We start from the raw sequence: 27870 nt of genomic DNA on the forward strand, positions 1-27870 counted from the left end.
AATCTGGACCGGTCCATGAACTTGTAAGACACACAGATCGAGTAAGTTGCTACATTAGCAGCACAGGAAAACATAGCTACATGGTTACTCTAGACATAGTCCTGAGCAAGGAATATTGGCCTCATTAGCACTGCATTGAAGTGTCATGCATCCGGCACAATGCAGTCAAAGCTCCAGCCCTGCTCTCCTCCTGCTTTGAGGCAGGCGGTTGTCCCCAGCAGTCCCTGTGCACCAGGCAGGGACAGGCAGCACAGAGTGGAGGCCAGGTTTTTTCTCATTTAATTCCAACAGATAAAGAAGCCCAAGGTTAAAGAGGAGGTTCCTTACAGGACCACACACATCAACTCAGAAGGCAGCGCTAGAGGTCTCTAAATGCCTTTTAGCTTTGCTATCCTGAAGTGAGTTAGAGATGTGTTTTCTCCTTTAAAACCTAAGGATCAGACTGCCCAAAATATTTTTCCAGATACTGTGCTCCAGAGCCTGGAAGCTTCTAGGTTCTCTAAACTCAGAATTTATTAAACTGGCTTCTCTGTGTGTGCATGCACGTGTTTAATACACACATTAAATTTTAAAGAGACTGCTTTTAACTAATCACATCAAGTGGCATTTGTGCAATGTAAATATTTGCTTTGTTCCTTCAACACTCTTTCAATTACACTGAAAATTTCAGAGAAATAAAATTACAGCAGGCAGAATATTAAAAGGTGGGGAGGGGGAAGAGCCAGAAACTAAGCTTCAAAGGGAATTCGACACTTTGATTTTAGTTTGCATATTCCAAACGCTCACATTTTGCTACACAGATGTCAAAGCAGGAGGTAGGTAATAAAGCAGGTTCCTTTAAGATTAAAAAAAAAAATACATTTAAAATGATCAAATCATACCATATTCCAAGTGTGACAGAAGTAAATTGCATATTATTAGTTCTTGCCTAAACCTCATTGAACCATCTCTTTCCATCGTAGCAGGAGTCTGTCAGCCATGCAGGTCCTTGCCAGAAATAAAGAAAGAATGGCAGCATTCCCCATCTGCTGATGAGTCCAATCTAAGGAAAGACAAAACACTGATTTTCTTTAACTCTGTTCCAATTATTGTCAGGCAATACAGTCATCATGACACACAGCCAGGTTTATTCATGTGCCCAGCAAGCCAGACCAGGCATAATAAAGAGATTACACACTCTGTTTGGAATACACACAACTTGGAATGGCTTTTATTGAAACCTAAAGCATGGAAAATATTGGGTAGTAGATTTAGGTATCACACAATCAGAAATATGTTTGGCTGGAAACCACGACACATGGCATCTCAGTGAATGAGGGCAACTATTATTACAGCATAACAGGCCTGCCTTTCTCTCCTTGCCAAAAGAAAAGCTTGGAATAGCACAGAGCACATGGCACTTCAAACTTAGAAGAGAGACTGGCAAGAGCTTTACAGAGTATGAAGGAAAAAATAAAAGGCAGCTTTGTAAAGTATCAGCCCCCTTGAAGAACAGTGCCCCATAAACCACCAGCAGCCTCTGGACTGAAGTGACCTTGAAAGAGAAGGGGTCTTAACATCGAGAAAGGGGACTGAAGGGCCGACAGGCTCGCTTGTTTTCTGGGGCTCTGCTTAATTTCTGGGGTTCTCCTGCTTCTCACTGGCATTAACTTCACTAGCAGGCACGATCAGGGACCTGGGGAGCCCACTCAGGGCAAAGAGATTGCTGATGTGCCAAGAGGACCCACTACCACATCACCAGTTCCGTTTCATCATTTCTCTCTGCTTCTCCATCTGCTGGATTCTGACTGCTAACTCCTTTGGGCTGGACCATCTGCCTACCCTGAGGTTGCACAAGTGACATACATGGCCCTGACTCACATGCAGGATCCTGAAGTACAACTACATAGCATCTAAGGATGCAGAACTCACAGTGCAATCTCAGGTTTTCACTTGCTAACAGTCAGCCATCTCTGATGATTCCAACTTACACTCATCTGAGCCGTCCCAGCAGAACATTTTCTTGCACAAGGTGCTCTTGCTTGTTTATAAAACCCCTCCGGGGCACCAGGATGTTACAGCTTCTGGGGAGAAAACTTCAAGTTTAAGAACTGCAAAATAAGGGTTTTGGGTTTTTTCTGGCCCAGGTCAGCAGAACTCAGACTTGTTTTGACATGATGGCAATCTGTGCCATGGATGCAGGAATAAACAGGGGCAGGAAGCTCTCATCAACCAGAGGAACAAAATGGAGCTCTATTTGACGTGATGGTGACTGAATTTACTCCAAAAGAAACTCACATAGTAGCAGAGGATGAGATGTCCAGAAATCATACCATGAGGAACAAAACAAGAATCTCTTCAGGTTACAATCAAATGGATAAAAAAATGCTGAGATAACAGACAAATGCTACTCCCACTTCACACAACAATCCTACCTTATACTACTCGTACTTTCCTCTGTAACATGTCAGTCTGTTCCTTCTTAGCATTTACAACCCCTTGTCCTGTGTCTGTGTATCAAGGTGTGCAACAACTACCTTCTTACAGTCAGCAGTTGAATAGCAACTTGACTCTGAATACGATAGGTGAAGTGTCTACACAGATTTAATCCAGGTAATAAGTATTCCAAAGCAACAGGATCAGACTTCTACGGGGCTGCAGCTGGAGCACAACGAAGGTCAGAGATTAAACTTCCTTAACCTGATCAGAGGGTGTTCAGCCTGAGCTCAGCCTCTCATGGATTATCACCATTGTAGGAATCTAGAATTTAAAACCTGCTTTAAGACAGAATAGAAAAGCAGATTCAGCAGGTATTACAAATATGAAAAGTTTTAGATTAGCACATCCTTGAGAGGTCAGTCTGGGTGTAAGTGTCCACACACGCGTTGTACACCATCCAGCACACTGTGATTCTCCACTGTGGAACGTGCCAGCACAGAGCGCATCACAGGATGCAGCAGAATTTAAATCAAAAAATGCTATTCAAGGTGGAACTGTGTGACATCAAGGGTTTTATTTTATCGACCACAGTCCTAGGCAGGCTGCAAGATCTTTGAGGTTTGGGTTTGTGCTCTCTAAAAAAGTATAACACCCCATAACATAGGCTGCAGCCAGGAGAAATCAGAACCCAGCATCTCCTGGGGCTGGCTCTGGGCACTTCTGTCTAGGCTGGAGGATACCTGTACTTCTCAAATGTGCACTGGAGCTGAGATGCGAAACATCCCGAAGAATCTGGTAGGCTGAAGAGCTCTACATTTCCAGAAGAATTAATTTCACCCTAATTTCTCATTCTTAGGAATTATCTTTCCAGGCAGCTAAGTAATGACTGTATCTGATTACAATTCAATTTAATACAAATCCTGCAGAATACACACACATGCTTGGAACAGAAAAGGGAAATGCAGTTATCCGAGATTCTCCATTCATTCAGAGCACAACACTGCTGAAACCTGGGCATAAATGTCTCTCACCAGTGCTCACAAGATGGTGTTGTAATAGATGCCAAAAATTCAGCAGCTTTATCATATGCAATTTTTTCCTACTGACGAAGTATTCCACGGAGCTGTGTTTCTCTTCAGATTCCATATGTCACTTCAATTTCTGATCAGCACTTGAACATCAAAAAAAATTATAGCCTGCCTCAATGGGCCAATAAAAAAGGATCATTTCTTTTTACATATCAACATTTATTATCTCAATCATTTCAGAAATATAATCATTATAGTCCCTTGTACTGGAACAGCTACTCCCCACACGCTCACCCCGGGAGGTCGTCTGTACAGATGCTTTTTCTCCTTGTATTTCTGAGCGTGGCTTGTTGCCCTGCAGCCAAATATGCCATCAAGCATAACCAAGAGAAAAATTAATTATAAGAGATTAAGGGGTTTTCCCCCTATTCCTCAATACCCTGATTCTTTAATATTACTATTATTTAATTCCCTCTCCCCCAAATAAGGTAAACTGAGTAAAAAGTCAATGGCCGGGGAAGTCTCAAGTCAGAAGCAATGACTGAGGGGACCATCCTGAACTCTGGATTTCCTAGGCCTTTCTCAATGAGTTGGGGCCAGCTGTGTTTAACCAGAGCACAGCTCACAGCGGGCTACACACAGATTCCAGAAGCATATAAACCCCCCACTGGAAACCATCAATACTCAGATTAATCTTGGGTTGCAGAATCACTGATCTTATCTGTTTGTTTTATACTCCTTCAGAATCTTCCTAAGGAAATTGATCCATCCTTCCTACTGAACACCCAAGATAGATAGAATGCTGTTTTCAAAAAGACTTTTACAAATCACATCAATACTGGAATAACACCAGAAAAAACAAGGCAGCTTTATCGATTTACACATTAAAATAACATCTGCTTTTTGTGGCTGTGCAGTCTCCCATGAGTGATAATTGGACTTTTAAAGAGAAGCTAATATTGAACCTCTAAGTGTTATCCATCAGTTCTCCTCCCCCTTTTCATAACAGCCACAAAAGATTAGACGTACAATGCCTAATTAGTGAAGAACAATATAAAAACCACTGCCTGGGCTGAAACACATGAGGCAAAGAGTAACTGAGCCTCTCAGTAACTAGAGATCATCTAAGTCAAACCTGGGATCTTTGTGTGACTGGATACACAACTGGAAGGTGGACATTTGTATGACCTCCATAGCATGTAAACATCTTACTGAAAACCTTATCCTCATCAAAAACATTTGGATCAATTCTATTACTTCCATTAAAACATTTGATCATTTTCACTCCAAACTGATGTCTTTGTAATTCAAGGTACCGCAACTCAAAGTGATTTTATCTTGGCAGAGTCTAATCCAAGTATTGCATGAGACAGAACAGAACCAAAACAAAACGTGGTTCCCATTTTCCAATGATAACGTTCCAGCTTTGTGAGTTAGAGCAGGAATGTTTAAGGATCACAGTTAAGCTACACCTCAGTTTCCCTGCAAAGTAAAGCTAAGATAACTTACTGCATGCTTTTGCTTTATGCATTGCTGTTATCTCCAAAATGCACATGCTCTGCAGGAAACATTTGCTAAGTACAGCAACCCACTACCCATGAATCTGGAGCAAATACTGAGGATCAGAATAAACTGGATGTGTTTTATACATCACTCCAAGCAGCATAACCCACAGGCAGAGAAGACTTAACTTCATGATAAAACAAGCCAAGGATTTGTGTATTTTTGTTTTAAATACAGGATCAGTGCAGGATTGTGAGGACTTGTGTTCCAGGCTGATCAAACAACAGGAATCAACTGACAGTGAGCTGAAGCATCAGAAAGTGGAGAAATCCCTCAGCTGGGGTCCTACAGGCACAGCTCTGCTCCAGCATAGGGCTGCCATGGGAAACCTGTAGCACCCAGTACAGCCTCCACTCCAGCTATGGGTCACCCAGCTCAGGCTCCCAGCCCTGGTGCAAAGGAAGGGCCCCACAATCACCTCAGTCTACGCCAGCACTTCCAGCCTGGCAGCAGGTACAATGTGGAGGCCTGACGTGCCACACACATGGAAATGCATTACCTGGCTGTGCACAGAGGCAGGCAGCCCCACGGCAACTGACAGGTTCCTGAACCCCTAGCATTTCATGGAGACACTAGATCCTTATACTGCTTATGGATGGCTGGCACAAAGCAACATATGATGATAAAAGGAAAGAGGCAGTTGGTTTTATATATGTGTGTATACATATGTAGTTTTGCATACATACACTACATATATACTCCTTCCAGACAGGTTAAATTAGACTCTAATTTACAGGAGATTGTCTCTGTTCAGGACAGTATTTAAACTCATAGCTTTATGCTTCAGCATCAGTTCCTGATGACTGTAAAATAAAATAAAGCTGATCTTTAGGCAGCAAGATGAAAATGAAGATACGGTTGCTGAAGTCTCCTCTCCAACAAAGTGAAGGAAACATGACCAAAGAATGGAAATGTGTCAGCATTGTCTGTGTGAGCTTTCAATTTTCCAGTGCAGGTTACCAGAGAGCAAGGTACTTTCTAGAGACCCTGCTAGCAACAGGTGATCACTGCTGACCTCACAGCCACTAATAGCTGTTCTCACTGACTGAAGTCATTCAGAAGCAAGAGCAGTGCTGTTAGATGCAACTTTACTGAATGCTAAACTCAGCCACCAAATTGCTTGTTTCTGACAGATGTTTCTGTTTAAAGCCACTAGGAACCGTATGGATCATTCCACCTCAGCAGTCTCAAGAGCCAGCCCAGCAACTCCAAGAGCCAGAAATTTGCCAGGAACAAATGAAAAACCTAATTATATCAGCAGACAAAATTTGGATCAAGATGAGAGGATGTGACATGACAATGGGATTACACTATTAACAAGACATAATAAGGTTTGCTAGTTATCATTTCACAATCACTTTTCACAGTACAAGAAGGAAGTGCTGGCAAAGCAGCATGAAAAATGCTTTGTATTTAAAATGTAAACTGAAGTTAAGAGCAACTTTTTCATCTAAATGGGGACAGTGTCTAGTGGAAATCTCAGCTGACATCTGGAGGAGCTACCTAACAGCAGTAAGGTTAAATCCATTGCCAGCACAAGGTACACTAGGAGATGCTTCCCCACTCCAAGGCTGTGCCACTAATCCTGCCAGCACTTCCCAAATGAGCCTGAAGAAGCCACCTATCTGAACACACTTGGCATTCCCTGACTCAGGAAGCCTCAGAGAGATTAAGGAGTATTTACAATTTATCACTAACCAAACTGTAACACCAAGCAAAGCAATTAAGTAACAACACACTATAAATGATGAACATTTCTAGGATCTTGTACTACAGGTAATAGGAAAAAAGCGTTAACAGCACAGGAACTGCAGCCATGACTGCCTGCACTGAAAAGCTTATTTCAGGGTGTAGCTGCTGTAGTTGATGGGGGTGTGTGCTCCCCCCAGCATAACTGGTCATTAACAATTTAACACAGCAGCCAGCTCGGCAGGGTTTGGGCTGGAGACAGAGCAAGTGGAACAGCAATGAGGGGGAGACAGAAGATGAGGTTTTCTCTTCAAACTGCTTCATCGCTTCCTCAGCTTTAAAGACATTGCTAGCTACAATTAGAGATAAAGGACTTACGTTAACATCAGAGTCAGTGTTGACAGCAATAAAAGGACACATTGCAGCAGAAGTACACTTACTCTTCAGTAATCTTTCCATACATGTTCTGAAAATAATTCATCTGTGTCAAATTCAGTATGGCTTTTTGATACAATTAGCTTATTACTTAGAGCTCTGGTAGTCCTGATAGGAAAGGAATCTAGATACACATCAGTTCTGGCTTAAGTTCTGCATTAAAAAAAGATAAAAAATAAATCCTTCCTCTCAAGCACATCTCTTAAATCCTATTAACAAGAGATATTCTGAGATAATTACAAGGCTCCAGCATCTCTCCTTTCCTCAGTGACTTTTGATATTGTACATCATCATGACAATGCAGAAGACCCTGCCAGCAGCAGCACCTATGAACACCACTGTAATTTGTCCATTGCCCTTCAACTAAATACTGCCTTTTTTTTTACTTTTAAAGGAAGCATGCACATAAATGAACAGGAGTGAAGAGAGAAACTGAGACAGGGACAGCACTTAATAGTTTTTAAAAACATACAAGCTCTCCAACAACAGAACAGTGACATTTCAACAGGACAACAGAAAACAAGGAGTTCTGTGAGCATTGTGGGGTACGGTCCTTGTGGCTTCCCCAGTGCCCACAGAGCAGAGCTCACATTACCACCTTCCCTAGTGGGGTGCATGAGCGGGAGGGGCTTTTCCTCCCTGCCCAGCAGTAAGAACCTGACAAATTTAACCCCCCTCCTGCTCAGCATTTGGTGGAAGCTGGTCCACGGATTCCAAACTGCCGACCATATGGAATGTGCTGGGGACATCCTAGACGTTGGTTTTCAGATACCCTGGGCCATTTACATGACTGTGTTCACAAGGACCAAGCTGTAGCCCTCAGCTGTTAAAACCCAATGGTCCTTCTGTAGGACCCACAGAAAACAACCTTCAAATCTGATCTTCCACAGTTCAAAACTCCACTTTGAGGAAAGCTGGTTATCTGAAGTCTGTAAACCCATTTCACATCTCCTGCAGCAGGAGGTAAGACAGACCAGAGTTACCTGTAAAAAGTTCCTCACATTCAAGTATAAGCATTTAGAGCAGTAAATAAAATTAAACTAAGCTAATATGTGCAGCTAATAAAAACTTCTACAGAGCTAAAATGTTCCAATTATATCCCAACACCAAAGATATGAATTTTAATTTCTTTCAAGGGTTGAGGAGCCCACGATAAGCAGCTTACACCAGTGTAGTTCCAGGGTTGCAGGTTGTCCTGGGTTCAGCAGCAACAGTCAGTTTTTCTCCTTCTTAGTAGCTGGTGCAGTGCTGTAGTTTTGACTTTCGGCCTGGGGATAATACTGATAAAGCCGATGTTTTCAGTTGCTGGTCAGAATGTTTACCCTGACCAAGGACTTTGTGAGTCTCATGCTCTGCCAGGGAGGAGGAGAAGCTGGGAGGAAGCAGGGACAGGACACCTGATCCGAACTAGCCAAAGAGGTATTCCATACCACAGCACGTCATGCCCGGGGAAGTAACTGGGAGTTTCCCGGAAGGGCACGTCCTCTGCTCTGTCAGGCTCATTTTCGGCGGGTGGTATCGTGTTCTCTTCCCTTGTTATTTCTCTTATCATTATTATTGTTGGTGGTAGCAGTAGTGGTTTGTGTTATACCGTAGTTACTGGACTGTTTTTATCTCAACCTGTGGGAATTACATTCTTTTGATTCTCCTCCCCATCCCTTTGGGGCGGGGGGGGGGGGGGGAGTAGAAACTGCATGGCTGACTTGCCGACTGGCTTAAACCACGACACAGGTCTTTGTCTCTCAGTGTTTGCCCCTGCACTGTGATGAATGCCACCGATTGACAGTTGAGCTACTTCTGATGCGTAGCACACAAATACCTTCATCACAAAAAAAAAAGCCACAAAGTCTTTTTAAAATCATTGGAACTCAGGAGGGTAAAAGGTGCTAAGAAAGGCTTCTCCAGTTAACAGCTTAAATGTGACAATTTTAGCAGCCACATATGTAAGTATGGTTCAATTTCCCCCCTAGATGCGGTTCTGATCCTAGGTAGGCAAACCAGCTCATTTGTCCTAATTCTGAACCAGGGCATGCAAGTCTCCTTCAATCTCAATTAGCCAGTAGGAAATTTATTTAGAAAGCTGACAGGAACTATTTGGGGGATTAATGATCACTGATTTATGAATATTGAGTAGCATTTCAATAATCCGAGCAGAGTAATCACTTGTAGCTGAAGCCAGTTCTCCCAACCATTATAGTCTGTAGCAATCACTCAAAGGCAGTTAAATGATTCTGATTTATGACCTTAACCTACAGGGCCCAGTACATTTGCTCTATCAGTGTGTAAATTCTAAAAACGCAATTCCCTGCACCTCTAGAGAGCCAATTTAAGTCAACATTATGCATGAGCTGAGCATGCTTGAATTCTCAGATCTCTTATTTCACTCATTAAATTTGCACTGAACATCTTGCAATTAAAATTTCATATAGATTTTTTTCTTATGATTGACATTTGGCCTTGGCAAAATGAGTTTAAATTTTGTTTCTCTAAAGATTTAGAAGGAGAGAGATTGATCTAGACATTGTTTTCTGCAAGATGATGATGATAGAGCACTAATGCTTCTATTAGCATTTTGAAAAGCCTCTTTTTGCTGGAAGACTGTCTATCAGTAATAAGTGAAAGCCACTCAGTAACCAAAGCCAAAGCTACAGTTCTTACAGCAGCACCAAATGTGTCGCTGTGCAGTCTTCATGTGATCCTTTCCTGGTTTTAGTCCAGCATCTTTAACTGGGGTGGAACAAATTGGGCCTTCCAGTACAAACCGATATGTGCTCATCTGCAATGAATAAACAGCCGTTCTTTTACGTGAGTTTGAAAACAAGCCCAGGACAAGTCAAAAGAGCAGTGATTTCTGAAATTGTGAACTGTTTGGACTGACCAAAACACTAGATTTGTTGTGCTGAAATCAGGCAACTCATTTATTTTATGTTCCATGCCTCAGGCAATGAGTTCAAAGGAAGCACAGTGACCCCACGTACCACGTGCTTACTGTTTACAACATACCTTCTATGCAGTAGAAGTATCTGATTACATAGAGACAGTCCATGCACCAAAGAGTTCACAATGTAGGGACAAACACAATGACTGAATTAGGGAAGAAGAGTAATTTATGCCTCAATTCACCAGTAGCTTAGGAAGACCGCAACATTAAGAGCCTATGGACAGAAAGTATTACACAGTGCTGCTGCAGGGAACACAATGTCTATTTGTAGCAATGCAGCTCCTAGCACGATAATACATTGATTCCATATGGTATTTGGAGAATTAGGGTTGTGTCAATAATAAATAACCACATAGAGGCTGCAGCAGACCTCCTAATATTAATGTACCTCAAGAAGCAAAAAGGAGAAAGTTTCCAAAACCTAAGGAGCTGACTAAAGGAAGCTTCCCCTGGGCTGAAAAAACACAAATGCACATTCACAGTATCCATTTAGATCCATGGTGGCAGTGATGGGGGAAGCTGATATTCATGTCAGCATTCATACGTGAGCATTTGGGTCCTGCTTCAGGTGTGTGTGTCTGCTCACACACGAAACATGAAGGGGTAAGAGAAAACACCCTCCTCCCATCCTAGGAGCATTTAAGACACTGCAGACTGCCAGCCAACCACAAGGAAGAACGCTTAAACCCTGTATCTATACACCACCTCCAGCTTCCCCACTCTTCATCCCATCAGGCTGAGCACAGTGTTTGCCTTTCAGCAGATTATAAGGAAAGGAAAAGAGCAAAAAATTTGTCTCACTATGGGAAGAGATCAATAGTGTACCTAAATTCCATTATGTAGCTAAAGGAAAAATCCAGTGTACTTGCTCTGGAGATTATCAGTCTTGCAGCAGGACCCAAGGCATATTTTACTGCAGAATAGTAAAATTATGCAGTCACAGCATAATTACACCAACGTACCGGTATTTTAATATCATCTCTCTGAAATGAAATTTTGTTTCCATGTCCAGTCAATAATTCTGTCTCATCTCGGTGATGAATAGAGCTTAGTGAATAATTTGGTATGAATAATTTATTCACTGCATTTCACCTTTCATCTCTCTGAACATTTTGTGAAATCCTGCAATGTATTTGCTACCCAAAATTGCTCAGGAATAACTCACACTTGCACACCCTGTGCTGATAGGTCACTGGAAATACGCAAACTCATTTGCCACTTGGTTACATTTACGAGGTGTTGTACCTGCTCCATCACTGAATGGGTTCAGCTCAACCAAGCTGCATTTGTAGCTGCTCAGACAGCTGTAACTCAAGTTCACTCTCATATATTTGAGCTTGGAATGTGCATTATGTATCACTTCTCCCATTTCAGGATCTACAGAGGATCCAGCTGTGTTCAAGGCCCCACTGTTCCAAGTGCTGTGTAGACTGACCACAAGAACCGAGGGTCTCAGCAGGCAAGACAGAGGAGGTAGCTGTGAACCTGTGAGAACTTCCCAGGGTAAGTCAGTTGAGATAGCTGTGAATTTTCCCAAGGAATCATTTCTTGTAAAAAAAAAGATTTCTTTATCTTCCTACACAGAACAGTTTCTTAACATATTTTGCTACAAAAAGGAATAATTTCCAGTCCAAGTTCTGACGGAATTGCCATAAACCCAACAAAGACAAAACAGAGAATAACTGCTCCAGGTCAGCACGCCTGGCCTTCAGCTGGACTGATAATCACACAATCCAGCCATGACCTGATGGAGGCCAATTCGGAATAATTCACCTATTTTAGGTGAATTTTAATTCACCAATTAGCAGAAATAGGCAGGGGAGTGTCTTAGAACAGTCAACAGCACAACAGAAGAAGAGGTTTCAGGGGGGAAGGCAGCCCCACAGCTGGAATGGGAGCATTCAGGATCTCAGGTCACACTTCCTACATAATGTCATTTAGCCAAGGAAATACAATTTAATGAAGCTAAATTAGAAGTCCAGAGGACGGATAAACAAATTCAATAAATGTTTAGTCTGCCCTCTAAAAAGACATATGGTTATATGTACCACACAATTCATTCTGCATTACTGTGAGCTGCTCTTCACACAACTTCACTAAACAATTAATAATCATTTAACTGATAGAAACTGAAGCCTTCAGAATTACAAGGCTCTATGTCACAGCTGTGTTACAACAGCAAGATTTACAGACCTGGAAAGAATAATACTTCAGCTTCGCACACTTGTGTAATTATCTTAACAATTGAAATGTCACCAATGATACAATATGGTCATAAGTAATTAACCACCTCATTAAAACCTAGAAATTAAAATTAATTCATGTTCAGATAAAACGACCTTCACAGTTAGATTTCAGTAGCCCATGAACATCAGCAATGTTTCAGCAATCCTGAAAACGGGAAATTAAAGGATGCTGAACACTTTTGATAGGAATTTACAACGCAGAGCACAAAGGAACAGCAAGATAGAACACACCAGGACGATCAGTGTTCTGTTTAATCACTGCTGAGATGTCATCAGAAAGAGATGAGATGCCTCCTCACTATGTTACAACAAAGTCATTTTTTGGAAGGAGGAGGATGAGGAAAATTGGGAACAGAAGAGTTCCTGCAGTACTGGAAAAGACTTTATGTACTCCAAACACCTACCATTAAATCCATGCAGCTTTAAAATAAACATATATATATATATAAACATTTTCAAAAGGGGGGCGGGGGGAGGGAAGTCTCAAATATTAAGCTGAAGAAGTCTTACTTGTTCTGTCCAGCACTGTGTGTAGCTATTTGGTGAGGAAAAGCAGTAGCGTCTTATCACACAGAATAAAGCATCTCCATATTTAAAGATCACAAGGACTCTGTCAGAGAGAAAACATGGATTTTAAAGCATTATCAAACTTTTCAATAAAACCCTGGCAATTGAAAGCTGACATGCTACAGTCATGAAATAAAGAACTAACTAAACAGTTATTAGTGACAATTTCTATCTACTCAGAGATAACATGCTGCGACAGGTTAAGACAAATTGCTGTTTTTTAAGATAGCACGATTCTGAGGTCAGGCATTGCAGGGAGCTCCCAGAGTTAAGTCAGAGTGCTAGAGAATTATTAATGTCAAAATTTACACAGGCCCTTAAATAAGATTTGTCATCATGAATTCTAAACCTTAGATTAATGGGAGAACTTCTGTTTGGTTGCAGGGTAATATTCTCTACTTGGAAAATGCTCTGTGTGCTGAATATTGAATGGAAGCCACTGACAAGCAATGGAAGCACACACGACTGGAGAGATTAAGAGAGGCCATGCACGGTATCCAAGCACTCCAGGCCCCAGTCTTACACAGACCTTGATGCACTTCTGCACGAGTTCATGAAAAGAATTAAGCATTTGCTTCCAGTCAGTCCCAACTGAGTGCACCTGAGCACTCGCTGTGAGTTATTACTCACAGTAAGTTATTCTTACTTGCCTGTAAGCACTCACATGGGTTAACACTGATGTTAGGGACTTTAACACACACGCATATCTCACCTCCTCAAGAGATTACTCTCTAACCTGGGTTTTGCTAGTGGACTCTCCTGATGGACTCCAGCAGGACCAGTGATTTGTTAGCCTTCACCTCTCAAACACAGAACTTCTCACAGACAATCAGCACTGACCACCTCTTATTCAAATACTATTCTGTTAGGAAGGGCTGGCAGAAGACATCTGGCTTTACAGATGTTACGCATTTATTCCATGTCAATGTCTTTCAGTATGTCAGAGTTGATCTCAGCAATTTCCCCTCCCACACTTGCCCCAGAAGAATAAAAGAATCCCATTCTTTTTTCTTTTTGAGGTTTTATGGCAATTTCTACACAACTATATTAATTTTTCAATAGACAATATATTACTAGAACAACTGTCTGCTACAACTACCCAAAGGGAATGATCTTTTGCATTTGCTGAATACCAGATTCAAAGGCCCTGAAACTTCAGTGCACATCTCAAAAGCTTTTGTCTCTCAGAGTGTGCTCGCTCATGAGCCATCTGGAGACAAGCAGATAAGATCATTAATCTCCAATTAAGTTCCAAGACATTTCTAACACAGCTTGCCTGACTGCAGCAAGGCTTTACATTTTGCTCACTGTTAGCCCACCCACTGAAGCTCCCTAAAATCACAGAATCATTTAGATTAGAAAAGACCTGTAAAATCATTGAGTCCAGCCGTTAACCCATCACTGCCAACTCCATCACTAAACCATCTTGTAGAACCACGGAGTCACAAAATGCTGGTTTCTACTTCACCTTCCTACCCATCAAGTGCAAGAAAGTGACCATGGAACAGCCAGACACAGACACCGGCAGGCGTGTTCTGAGTGCAGAATGAGGGGCTGCATTTGATTTCAGGCTTCTTACAGGTTAGATCTGGATATTTCTCAAAGCTATCTAACTACTTTACTAAGTTTCTGTCTGCTCATTTTTAATCACCACTGTAATTTCAATCTCCACCTACTGTGAACAATAAATTATAAAGAGGAGCTACAGTGTCAGAGGAAGACTTTATTATTAGGTTTTTCCTGATTTGAAATGCCCATAGCTTGCCACACTGACTAATGTTCTTGGTCAGTAAATAATAACACCTCCTGAGCCAAATATGTGCTCAGAATGAACGGATGCTTCCAGATAACACAAAAAGAACATTATTTTCCCTTTCAGTTCCACACTTTCTTCTTAAAACAGAACTTCCAGCAGCTTCGTCTCATTTCCAGGAGCACAATGTGTGGAACACACACGGATTTGTACAACCACTATTACAGAAGCTAATTAATCCAGTCTTTGTCCTAGCACCCAGGCACACACAAGCATGAAATGAGCTCCATTTCAATGCCTACAGATGGAAATGCAGAACTTGCTAGCACCCATTCTCTTTTCCATCCCATCTCCCTCTGCTCCTGAACTGTACCAAGCCCTCTCTGGGGCTGAAAATCCCAGAAGTGTAGCACAGACTTCTAATGTGTCTGCTTGACGTTGAAAAGGGTAAGCTATGGTCACCTGGCTCATCTTTTACTGCATCATTATTGCGCAGAATCACCAAGTGGTTGAGCTTGGAAGGCACCTCTGGGATCTAGTCCAGCCCCCTGCTCAAAGCAGGGCTACTTATAACAGGTTGCTCAGGCCTGTGTCCTGTTGAGTTTGGAGTACCTCCAAGGATGGAGAATCCCTTCAGAACAACCTATTCCAGCATTTGACCACTCTTACAGTAAAACAGTTTTTTCTTACAATTAAATTGATTTTCCTGTAGTTCAATTTGTAGCCACCGAAGACCTATTTTGTCTGCCTTGATCAAACCTCCCTTTTAAAGCGCCTCTTCTTTAAACTAGATATCCCTGGGGTCATTATCTGTACCAAAAGGAAAGAAGTTCCATTAAGATTTACATACCCACATCACACCAACCTGCAGAGCTCCATGATCAAACATGTACACTGTGAAAAGATGCAGCCCTGGAGAGTTTCTCTTGCCCCCTGGCGATCTTCAAGAGGCATTTTCTTTTAACGGACTTTGTCTCCTTAGCTGCTCTTGAGTAGTTTAGATCAATGTTATTCCTTAGTCAGGTCACAGTCATTTATTATTTGCTATAATGGCCAAAGATACGCTTAATTTCATCACCTCTGCATGAGGTGGTATAGGGATGGATTATGTGGATTGCAAATGCAACCTCTTTTCTAGTGCGATTTTAGAAGCAGATTAGAAGTGACAAGAAAATGCAGAATAACACTGAAAGTGACCCTACAGATGCTAAAAGCTACATCAGGAATATTCACGAAAAGGTTTGTAATGATTCTTCTGTCATCAGAATATAAGCAGTGTTAGGATATTAACTCTGCAGTTCTGTACTTATCAACAAAAGTGAGTAAAGGAGACAATAGGTTCTTTGTCTAAGGGCCCTTGCAAAGCTTTGCTGTAAGGAACAGGTAGTTCAGAAATGCAAACTGAAATTATGATTACATATACTAAGAACTTCCCCCTCTAAACAAACAAATTAGAAGCAAATCATCCACACTGGTTCCTTCTAGTCATAAGAAAGCAACAAAAAACTCTCTAAGCACAATACTTGTTTCTACTTTACAAAGGGCAAGTCCTTCATTTACTTCCATTCTTCCACATGTAGAATTTTCTCTTGTTTTTAGCTGCTCTGGTTTTTGTTTTGTTCTTAACAGCTACAGATCACCCATGGCAAAATAGAGAAGAAAATAATTTTAAATGAACACTTCCATTTTGTTAGAAGGAGCCTCCCTCCCTGAAAAGCATCACAAAAGAAGAAAAGAAATAGATCTGAGACTAGTAATAAATTCACATCCCCAAGTGAGACCAGCAAAATAATTTCTTATTATCCATTAAATGTCACTGAGGTTCACCATGTTCACGAAGGCTATGAACTACATGGATTCAAGGGACAAAAGGAACAAGGCCATGCGTGCACAGACGTCCCCTCAAACATGCTGAAGAGGCTGATCTGGAAGGTCTCAGATCTCCCCACTCCCTGCCAAGCTTTTCTTTGTCACCATCTGCCTTTCCTCTATTAACTAATGTTTTACACCGCAGAACATTCGAAGGCTGTTCTACTTTCAAATAATAAAATGGACATTTCACAGTGGTTTAAAAACACAGTGTTGACCTAATAAGATTGATTTTTCTTCAGGGAAGAAAATGAAATGGCAACAAATGCACTTCAGCAACATGCTGAAAGAGGAAGTTATACAAGTAATAGGTTACAGAGTGAAAGCTTTGTCTATGCTGGGCAATTAACATTTTTTTAATTGTTTTATAAATTTCTACTAGCCTTAAACCAGAAAAAAAACCCAACCAATTCCCATATCACACACATATCCCAGACTTCTCTAATATGCACAGGTTAATTAACAGCTGCATAACTCTGCTGCTTCCAAATCCATTTTTCATGTTTAAACACAAGGGATGGGGATATTGATTACTAAGTTCTGTACTCTTTGGATGTAAACAAGACTGAAACCTGTTAGAATCAGAGCGCTACTTTTCCCCATCACTATTTGCCTTGGTGTCAAGGTCTTTTTAAAAAGAAGCAGAACATCCCCAAAACCTTGATGTCATCAAAGCATGATTTTGAAACATCTTATTGAATATGTTTTCACAGGAGTCATAGAGACCCCCTTCATACCCCATGACTGGTGCTGTGCAGGTCAGTGACAGACAGAAGGCCTGCAATGGTTTATCAATCAGCTTAACAATATGCCAAGAAATCACTCTCAAGCAGGTCCTTGATTACTTGATGACTAAATGTAAGAACCAAGAGGACAGCAGATGGCACGCTCTAACAGCCATGGGACCCATCACACACTCCAAGCTGCTATGTACATCTCTGGTGTGCAAAATTCCTGTTATTTCCAGCATGTACCAGTTAATCATGGACATGACAAATCAGCCAGACATCCAAATGTCTCTTGTTTAGGCAACTATGACTATGAGTGGTAAAGGGAGGAGAGGGGGCACAAATCACAGGAAAGCAAAGCACATGGTTTTGTCTCTCTCCCTGCTTTGGTCAAAATAATTCCTTTTAATTGCAATATATTTTGCAACTCTAATGTCATCATTCTCCGAGGGGAAAAATAGAGACTCCCTGCTGAGAATTAAATGATCTATAGTTTCAAACATTTTTAAATTATCAGCTCAAAAATGTGGCATAAATAAAATCCCAACAATGGAAAAGCATGTATAAAACCATGCCATTATACAGAGAGTGGTACACAAAGCAACTACAGCTATCTTCCATCATTTGATATTTTCTTGGTGTTCAACATATCCACAAATGATAAACTTAGTAGAAATGGCCTTCCCTAAACAAAAGGTGTGTGTATGAGCACAGCATTCCAAGAAAACTCCCAGGAGTCTAGTGGTAATGGTAAATATTTCCCAGTATAATTCTGCTGAGGTATCTGAAGGACCTTCACAGGAAGTCCAGGAGATTTTGTTGGTGAACTCAAAGGAAGCAGGGTGTCACCTCTGGCCCACATAGGGTGTAGGGCTCAAGGAAAAGCCAGCTAACACAGAAGAGCTGGGTAATTAAAACTCATCCATACAGGCAGAAGCAAAATTCCCATCTATAGTTCAGATTAACCCGGGCACTGATCATATTTTAAGAAGTATAATTCATGTGGAAGTATGTGATGACCTTAAATCTCTGCTATCAGTTTGAGAATAAAAGGATGGCTCTATTATCGTAAAGGTGCAATTTTTCATTCCTCACAAATCCAAAGTCCCAAAGAGCATATGGAATGCAAGATGGGGTCCTCTGAATACTGTGGCATTGAGGTTAACGGGAGATTTAAATGCACAAGAAATGCAGGATCTGGTCATGAGAGTATTTGAAAAGAATTATAATAGTCATAAAAATGGAAGGATATTTATTCAAACATGCTTCAGTATCTCCTAAGTTCTTTTCCATACCCCTCTCTCAGTAGCTCACTGCTGCTTCTGCTCTCCTGAATCTTCCCTAGTTATTCTTTAAAATATGTATTAAAAATTCGCACAGATGGAGAAAAAGCTGAAGATGTGAAACAACATTAATTCAATAAGGAAAGGACTAGAAGCCTATTATTGGTTTAGGCAGCCGCTTTTCATGCTGCATATTGTAACCAGGAATAATTAATTTCAAAGTCCTTGATCTTTGGGAGCTTTTCCATTAATATTACTATTATTAATAATAGCAATTCACATTCACTCTCCCCACTTCCCTCTTGCTGGCTCTAAGTACTTGAGTGCCTCTAGGCACTCACAGTAGGCTGGATTTAAAAGCATTTACTTCCCTGGATGGGATGCAGTGCAGGCAGACTGCTGCAGAGAGCTCTTCATGGACCCTAAGGACATCCCAATGGATGCATTGAGTTTGCAGGGCAGGAAGAGGCTGAAGCATCATACAGCTTGGACCTGGGGAAGGTGAGTGTGTGCAGGGGGAGCTGGGAAGCTTTGGAGCTCAGGCTGCACCTAGAGCTGGAGCACTGCAGCACCTTTCTCACATCCCTGATCTCTGCAACAGCCTGAAACACAAGAGAACAGAGTCCTGTGCTGCAAACACATGACATGCCAGCACCCCAGCTGACACATGCACGGGTCCAACACTGCCAGCAGCAGTCTCAGCAGATGGGCCTGGAGTTCAGCATGGCAATTTGCCCTGGGGGAGCAGGAAATGGAACGGATCTTGACTTCAGCCCCATCACCCAAACAAGCCACTTTGTCACACTGCAGTACAGTCCAGAGCGTACACATGGGGTTTGGACTCCTGTACTGCCATTTGCTGTCTATGTTATAATAGCAGTCTTCTATGCCAGAAGGCACAGCCCCTTACCATTACATATTTACCCGCTATTGGTAGTGGCTGAGAAAGGACTGCATGAAATGCAAAGCATTTCAGCAACAGTTCAGAAGGAGAACTGGCAGTGCAGCCAGCCACATGAACTGGGGATAAACTATTACAAATCAGTGCCAATTGTTGATGTTACGACCCTTTATTTTAAGTAAGGCTGAAATCCACCTCTTAAGCAAGGGGTCTAAAACACTTTGATGTATCTGAAACAGACTTGGTGTCTCCTCTGGTTGTAAAGATGCTCCATTCCCTGTTAGTGAAGTGGAGCTAAAAGCACTTCAGCATCTCACAAAGTGTTTTCAGGAAAGCACAGTGGAGAGCTGTACAGCATCCAGGTACTAACAGGAGCAGGAAGCATAAGTGTGCCCCAGGTAGTTGGTATGATGTAGCTGTGCACTGCTCCATTTGCTTCCCCTCCAGACAGCTGGAACAGGCAAGTAATGCACATGCAATCCTCACACTGCTGTAAATCCACCACCTAAGCTGATGATAACTGAAAAACTAAGCAAGAGTATAAAACACAGGCCATGGGATGAATGCTGTGGTCTCTGAGTGCATCTGAGGGAAATCCATCAAACCCAGGCATAGGACTGCCTGTTGATTCCTAGCTTGGCCAATGACCACTTCAATGGAACAAAAATTGCTCTTTGCCTTGTATTAACTTGTTAATATTAGAGAAATAATTGCCAAATACATGAAGCATTTCTTTGCAGGAACTCCTACCATTTTACCCAGCCAACCTTTCCTGTTGTAATACAAGTTGTGTCTTGAAATCCAGCCAGTATCACCTAATCCCTACTGCCAAAACACAAACCCTATCTTAAAATCTGCCCAAACATAAGATGACTGTACAGCAGATCTGCACATTTTAGTGTATATTGAAAGAAAAATAGTAGTTTTACCAAAACTCCGATTTCACCCCAATTCTCAGACACTGTGCGTAGAGGGGAACAGAAATTTTAAACTTTCATGTTCTCTTACAGAGAATTTGCAAGATGGCTACAAAACACATTCGAATTAAAGCAAAGGCATCACACAGTTGCAACAGAGCATTGTCACCCTCCTTCAGAATGAGGCTGTTTCAACATACTTGTTTGTTCCTGTTTGCTTTGGTGACATTGTTTATTATGCCTTGAGGCAGGATTTCTTCGAGAATAAACTTTCTGTGGGTGCTTTTTCAAGATGCAATATTTAGACCTATTGATTCTTCTCCTTTGTAAATGTTTATGCTCTGACTCCCATCACATTTTAATTCAGGTATTTTTGTCAACTGCTATATAATTTATCCTAAAGAAAACTATTTGTGTACTACATTTCATCACACTGGGTTTATCCATCAGAAGAAGAAAATACTATAAAACCCAAGGTATTTCAGCACTTGAGTACTAAATCCTGTCATCTTTTGCTCTTGAAACCACAGTCCACTCCCAAACTGATCCCTTCACTCCAGGTTTTTCCAAATTTTAATTAAATGAATACAGTTGGGGGGGATAGAGGAGGTGCTGTGCTGTTTGCTTTCCCTAGGCACAGGGAAATTCATCATAGACAAGAGCCCAGTCCAACACTGAAGACAGACAGAACAGATTGCCTTCTTCCAACCTGCCCACAGCTGCAGGTGAAGATGACAACTGCTGCTGCCTGTTGGCAGATCACTTAGCTGTCCCTGGGGGCTGGATGTAGCCTCTAGCTCTTAGCTCTAGGTCTTAGCTTAAGCAGAGGCAGCTACAAACCACGTGAAAAGGCTCCCAAATGGTGTGATTCTGCAGCTAGCTCTTACAGATCATGTCCAGCTTTATTAACAGGCATTTATGCAAAACTGTTGCTTCAATTCCTGCGTTCACTTCCTCTCTGTCACCACCTAACAGCCCAGTGCTGAACAGGTGCTTATTCAGACAGGACACACACTGCAGTGACAGACAGAGCTCGCTCAGTCACCATACCTGCAGTGCACTTCATCCACAGTCTATGAGAACAGCAGTCAACCAGGATTAAAACAAAAGCATATGTTGTTGACTGAGAAAAATCAGTAGAAGTTGGATGAAATTATGTTCTAGCAGCCAACATGGTTCCACCAACCTGCTCTCTGAAATGAAGCTGTGCTGCTGGGTTTTGGCTTTAGGATAAAGCAGGAAGAGTGCTCCCCACCCAAAGGAACTCAGGTCCATCGTGAAGAAAATACTGACCTTATGCCCAGTTCCACTGGCTTTCAATCCCAGGGGGCTCCTTGGCAGGAGAAAGCAAGACCTGAAGAGTTGCCACTTTATGGTTTTGAGAAACTGCACCTCCCAGTAGGTTCCACTCAACCCAACTGCGCCATGCAGGAGCATACTGATAGCTGGGAACCACAGTACGCAAGTAGTAAAAAACCACAAACACATTATGTAATATCCTGTTCAATACTGCATGACTTTATATTAATGAAAACATTTGTGAGAAAGACACTTGTGAAACCATGCATCTTGTACGTAGCTGTGAAAAAGCCGTTGCGATCCAGGCAAAACACCTTGCTCTAACACCTTCTCAATCCATTGCATGCTTTTGCTTACCAAGAGGAAACCCTGCAGGATTGGAATCCACAGTTATTAATTCTATTTGTATCCTTACCCACAGAGTAAATTAGAACTTTTTACTACCACCAGAGCTATGATATGGTTTGGAACTGGGATCCAATGGGGCTGCAATCATATGATTACTACCAGTCAGACACAGTTCTGGCCTGCAACAGGTCGGGAGAAACCAGAGAAATAATGATTTCTAGGAGGTGGCACCTTGTTTAAGGTTACTGTGTGATACCAGGACATGCCTTACTTCTACTAATTCCCTTTTTCTGGAGGAGATACATAACCACAAAACGTCCACAGCACTTCTCAGAAGAACTGGGTAGCAATGTCATTTCTTCAGACTTCACACACATGAATGGACCTTGAGAGAGCTCCAAGTTTCAAATGGAAGCACCATTCTCTATTCCCAACCTATACATCAGTGTGTAAACGCTGCTGAGTCAGACCAAATTCCACAGAAGATCTGCAACCTGCAGTGACTGCATAGGAAATCTTGTGCTTTTGAGCTCCTACTGGTATGAAGCATGCTACATTAAAAATTATCATCGCTCTGATGACCAATAATCATCCGTTTACCTTGGATGTAATTCTCCCTCTCTTTGATAGCTGAAACCAACCACTATTTTAGCTACCTCACTTCACATGACTTACCTGTTTCACTGAAACACTGTTTTAAACACTGATGTACACTCCAGACTTATGGAATCAATGTGCCAGTGTAATTGCTGGACAGCCATAACCTGTTTCACCACCAATCTTCACAATAGGCAAAGTCAGCTGAAAAACAACAGTTGGCATAGCTACATCATACATTTAACTCAGTGCAAAGATTTTCAGTGCAATGATAAATGAAAGAAGTGGTGGCAAAGCAAACCCACAATGTTAACATTTGACTTTTCTAAGAATTCAGAATTTTATCACTAGTTAATGCAAGGGTTATTTTGCAGACAGTTTTTACTTTGCATACCTTGTTGCATAAAACTATCCTTAACAAGATGTATTACCCAATAATGCTGCTTTGTTCCACTCCTGAGTAGGATTGCAGCTATAAATTTCATACCCTCTGTGCACTCTATGCAAAGGCTTCTGACAGGATTCCATGACCAGGAAGAACAGAATATGGAGAGACAGTGTCTTTCCATTTGACAAACTGACTGGTATCACTGCCAGTGTAATAGTCCCAAATCTGCAACAGAAGAGAACAACGTTGATTGTCAACATCAAAAGGGTCAAGATACATTAAATATTTATGGCTCTGGGCTGTGCTGACAGCTCCTGATGCCTTCTCAGAGCTGATCACTCCAAGCTGATACATTTCTCCTCCAAGTTGTCCCATTAAATCTGCCGTGGTTTCTGACATTGATGTATTTATTTCCTGTGCTACTGACAACTTTGGCAATGAGCCAGCACTGCACCTCACTCCTCCACGGGGCCACATCGGAAAGCTCTGTGCTTGACCATGCTCTCCTTGAGCCATAACCACGCATTCCTTCCCTCCTGTTAGCTTCAGTAAAAACATAGGAAACCAGCAGTGGTTACACAGAAAAGAGGTGGCTTTCTCTACAGAAAAGTAGTTTTGTACATCTACATTTTCCAAAGGGAATGACCATTTGTGGAAAAGTTCACTATCCCAAAACTCGGGGTTGTCGGGTTGGGTTTTTCCCCCCCCTCTAAGTGATAAAATTAATTTCAAATGAGACTAAGCCCCAGCTCAAGGCTAAGTTTGTGTATTCCCAAAGACTGCAGGAGTGGTAACATTATTGCAGTATTTAGGATGTGCCTGTGAACAGAATTATTAGTGCAGCATTCAAGGAACACGGAACAAAGCCATGAATATAATAAATGCCAGCAAAAACTCTTTGCTGGAGACCAGCACTTGTTTAACAAACCTGATTTTGTCTTCCAGCAGACCTCAAGTTAGGCCAATAGTGCAAATCTTTTAATTCATATCATGCCTCTAACTTAGCACCTGAGACCACAGCATGACTAGAGCACACATTCCCCAAGGAAAAACTGGAACCCCAAATGTGACTCCAGCTGGCTATCACATGGAGCAGGGCTTTGAGCCTGGACCTCCATCGCTACATAGGGTTTCTCTCATCTCCTCAGTGATAGTTTAATTCCTGCACTTAAGCTTGTGCACAAGGAGACTGACTTCAAGTTCTCTGCATTTGCCAACTGAAAAGGCTTAAGCAAAGTTTCCCCACCAGTTCCTCCAGTGGGGGAATTAGTAACACTGCTCATTCATTCTCTGGTCTGCATGCAGAGGAAAGCTATTTCTTTAGAAAACAAAACTCAAGATCACAAGGTAACAGTTAATTTCCTCATTAACTGCACAATATCTTCTTTACATTACTGGAAATAAGGTTAGGGCAGGGAAATGCTTTTGTGCATTAATGACATCTGGTACCAGTAATTTGCAGTTATTTTGACTGGTACAGTACTTAAATTACTAACAACACATAAAACTCAGTGAGCTAATAGCATTCTGTGGCAGCAAGAAAAGCACTCTGTCAAGATTATATTTCCACAGGACCAGATTAATTTAATTACAATTAATATTTTTGTAGTAAATGGCACCAACAGACACACATGGCAAATAATTTGCGTATAAATTACTCCCACTCCTGCTCTAGATGTTATCAGCTCCAAAACACTCCTTACAACTATGTGAATTCCCTGTCACTCTCAATCATCGTGTATGGAAACGTGGGCAAAATTCTGTTGAAATAATATCTATCTTCTGCAAATAACATGTGTTTCACGTTCCCTCAAAGGCTGCAGACTGGGCAGAAAGCAAGCAGCGCTTGCCGCAACAAATGCCCATGTTCACTCTTGGCAAGACATCCCCTCCTCAGATAAGCAGGATATATCATGGATCTACATTATCAGAAACAGCATATATGTGAAACTATTTTGTTAAGGGTTCTTTGGAAAAAATACAAAGTCACAGAGTGGTCTGAGCTGGAAGGGACCTTACAGCTCCTCCAGTTCCAACCCCCTGCCATGGGCAGGGACACCTTCCACTGGAGCAGCTTGCTCCAAGCCCCTGTGTCCAACCTGAAATTGAACACTGCCAGGGATGGGGCAGCCACAGCTTCCCTGGGCCTGTGTGTTCACAGGAGACACAGAGGTGTGGGCCATGGCTGTAAGCACATGCCTGTGCTGGCAGCAGGGTAACACCACCGGCTGCCTGGGGATCTGCAGCCTTAGGCCAGGACACCCCTCACAGCTGTCCGGGGCTCCACCTCAGGCCTTCAGGCCCAGCCAAAGATGTGCCATAGCTCTATCCCTGAGTTCATGTTAGGATTTCCAGGAATGACCATGGGCCTGGTTGGTGCCTTCACTTTCCAGCTTTGCCCATCCCACCCCAGTGCTCTAGGGTGACCACTGCCCACCCTGTGCTGTCATCAGCCCCAGCTACTGTCTTGCCCTGCTCTTGCTGCTCCTCAACATGGGAACACTTCCAGTTTAGACACGCAAAGGAACACTCTCCCATGGGGGGTCAATGGGAGAAGTCAGCTCTCATTGCAGGCTTCGGCTCAAAGTCTGTTTTAAAACACTAACTTCCTGCAGGAACACTGTGTTTGAGTCTCTTTTTTCTAATCAGGTTAAGAGATGTTAAAGAAACAGTCCAAGAGGGGCAAAAAGGGCAGACACATACACACATACCATATGACTGCAGAAACCTTCCAAGTAATTTAATGTCATTTCTGTGTTCTTTTCCTGTCCTCTGTCTTCTTTCTATTGTGTTTTAAACAAGAGAAACTCCTTTTCCTACCTTAACCCTGCCTGCAAATTATCTCTGGTTTAAGTTTGCTTGAGATACCTAAATTAGCACTTTAAAGGCTCCAGCAGGTGAACTGACAACACCTCATGAAGCTCTTCCCTGCTATCACTCTAAATTTTTGTATTATTAATGCTGGAGACACCTCCACTTCAAAGATTCCTATGACGCTTCAAGGAGCATAGTCTCATGTACACACCTGAAATCCTTTTATGATGGTTTATACACAGATCAGCAATATTAACTGGAAGGTGCTTCCTAATGTTTGGGTCACTGTCATTTGGCATTCAGATCTGAACACCAAACAAAATTCATACCACACAGAAAATTGCTAGTTAGATTCCATCAGCAAGCCTGTTCTTTGAGGTAGCAGTGCAAAGCAGGATCAGGGAAAAGAAATCAAGACAGAAAAAACTCGAACAAGTTAAAATTGAGCCAGGTAAGAAGCCCAGTACCTCTCAGGCTGTATTCTGCATTCATAGAAGCACAACATCCCACTCAACAGATCCGGACGTTATCAGTATTACCACCATGTATAGCAGGAGGGAAAATTCAATCCTAGCACAACCACGCAACCTATTTGGAAGGCAAAAAAAACAAGGGGAAAAGCATTAAAGACTACTCAGTATTTCCTGGAAACTCCAGAGCATGACCTAACAGGGATTTTCAAAGTCTGAAGGTAGGATTTTAATGTGGGGAAATAGGAGTTACATGTGATAAAGCTGGATGAATCTCTATGATCCCTTATTCAACAGAGATTCATAATCACTTCTCATATCCTGTGTTTTACTTCTATGTAGACAAATTCAAGAAGATAAATACTTGGAGAGCATAATCTCTTCTTGTAGAAGTTACTCAGCGATTCACATGAAGCCAAGTTGGAGACTAACACCTGATGAACACAATTATCTTCAACTTCTCCAGCATTTCTGCAATCCAAGATCATTCATTTCAGACTCAATTGCTCAACTGTAGTGATTTCACATTATTAAGAATATTTTGCCCACAGAAAATAATGAGAGGAAACCAGAGCTACTCCGAGGAACACTTAGATACCTAATTCAATGACGCATACTTCAAAGCTGCAGAGAGCAAAGGTTTTCCTCACTTGGAAACACTGAATGCAGTAAACAACAGTGATTTCTAACCCTTAGCACTGTGTAGAGCCCACTCCTTCACAGTAAAAGGCAAGTTTTAACATAGTACCTTAATACCTCAAGGCGGCCTACAGAAAACCTAGTGAGGGGCTTTTGACAAGGGCATGTAGGGACAGAGCAAAGGAGAATGGCTTTAATCTGACAGAGGAGAGACTGAGATGAGATCTTAGGAAGAAGTTCTTCCCTGTGAAGACGGCAAAGGTTGCCCAGAGAAGCAGGAAAAAAAAGAGGGGGAAAACCAAGCCCACAAACCCTTTCTGCAGAAGCTCCAAGACTCCTGAAAACACTGGCCACATCAGAGGCTGTAACTTGAGCTGTTTCTCTGCAGAGATTTCTACATGTAAACAATTCAGTCCATTGTAAAAGAATCGTTTTTCTTTTATAAATATGCACACAAATTACTCATATTCATATAAAGCAGCCAGCTCAGTGCCTTTACCTTCCAGCCTGCCAAAATGGCTCACTTTTAGAGAGATAGAGAACAAAAGAGGACAATAGGACATAATTGCTTTACAAATGGCTTTATAGAGTAATTGTATCATTAGTCCTGAGTGGCTCCAGCTTCCAGTGTTCTGCCACTAATCTTTTGAATACATTTTTGTTAAGTATTAAATGGATATCACTACTCACATAGCGGAGAGCATATGACTTGACTCCAGTTTCCCACAGCTTAACGAAAGGGTGTGTGTGATTTCCTGCCCCACTACCGACATGTCCAATCAGTTGTTTGTAAGCATGAGGTCCAGCAGAACACCTCCCTTTGTCAGCTCCTTGATCATCATGGAATCATAGAATGGTTAGGGTTGGAAAGGAATCATCTTGGTCAGGAATTCTTCAGCAATGCACTTCAGAAACAACCTGGGTGGTCTGTGTCTTGCTGGGTTGTCCTTCCAGCAGACACTGGGGTGGTTAAAATT

Source organism: Psittacula echo (assembly GCF_963264785.1).
Source record: "Psittacula echo genome assembly, chromosome: 15".
Classification (NCBI taxonomy): Eukaryota; Metazoa; Chordata; class Aves; order Psittaciformes; family Psittacidae; genus Psittacula; species Psittacula echo.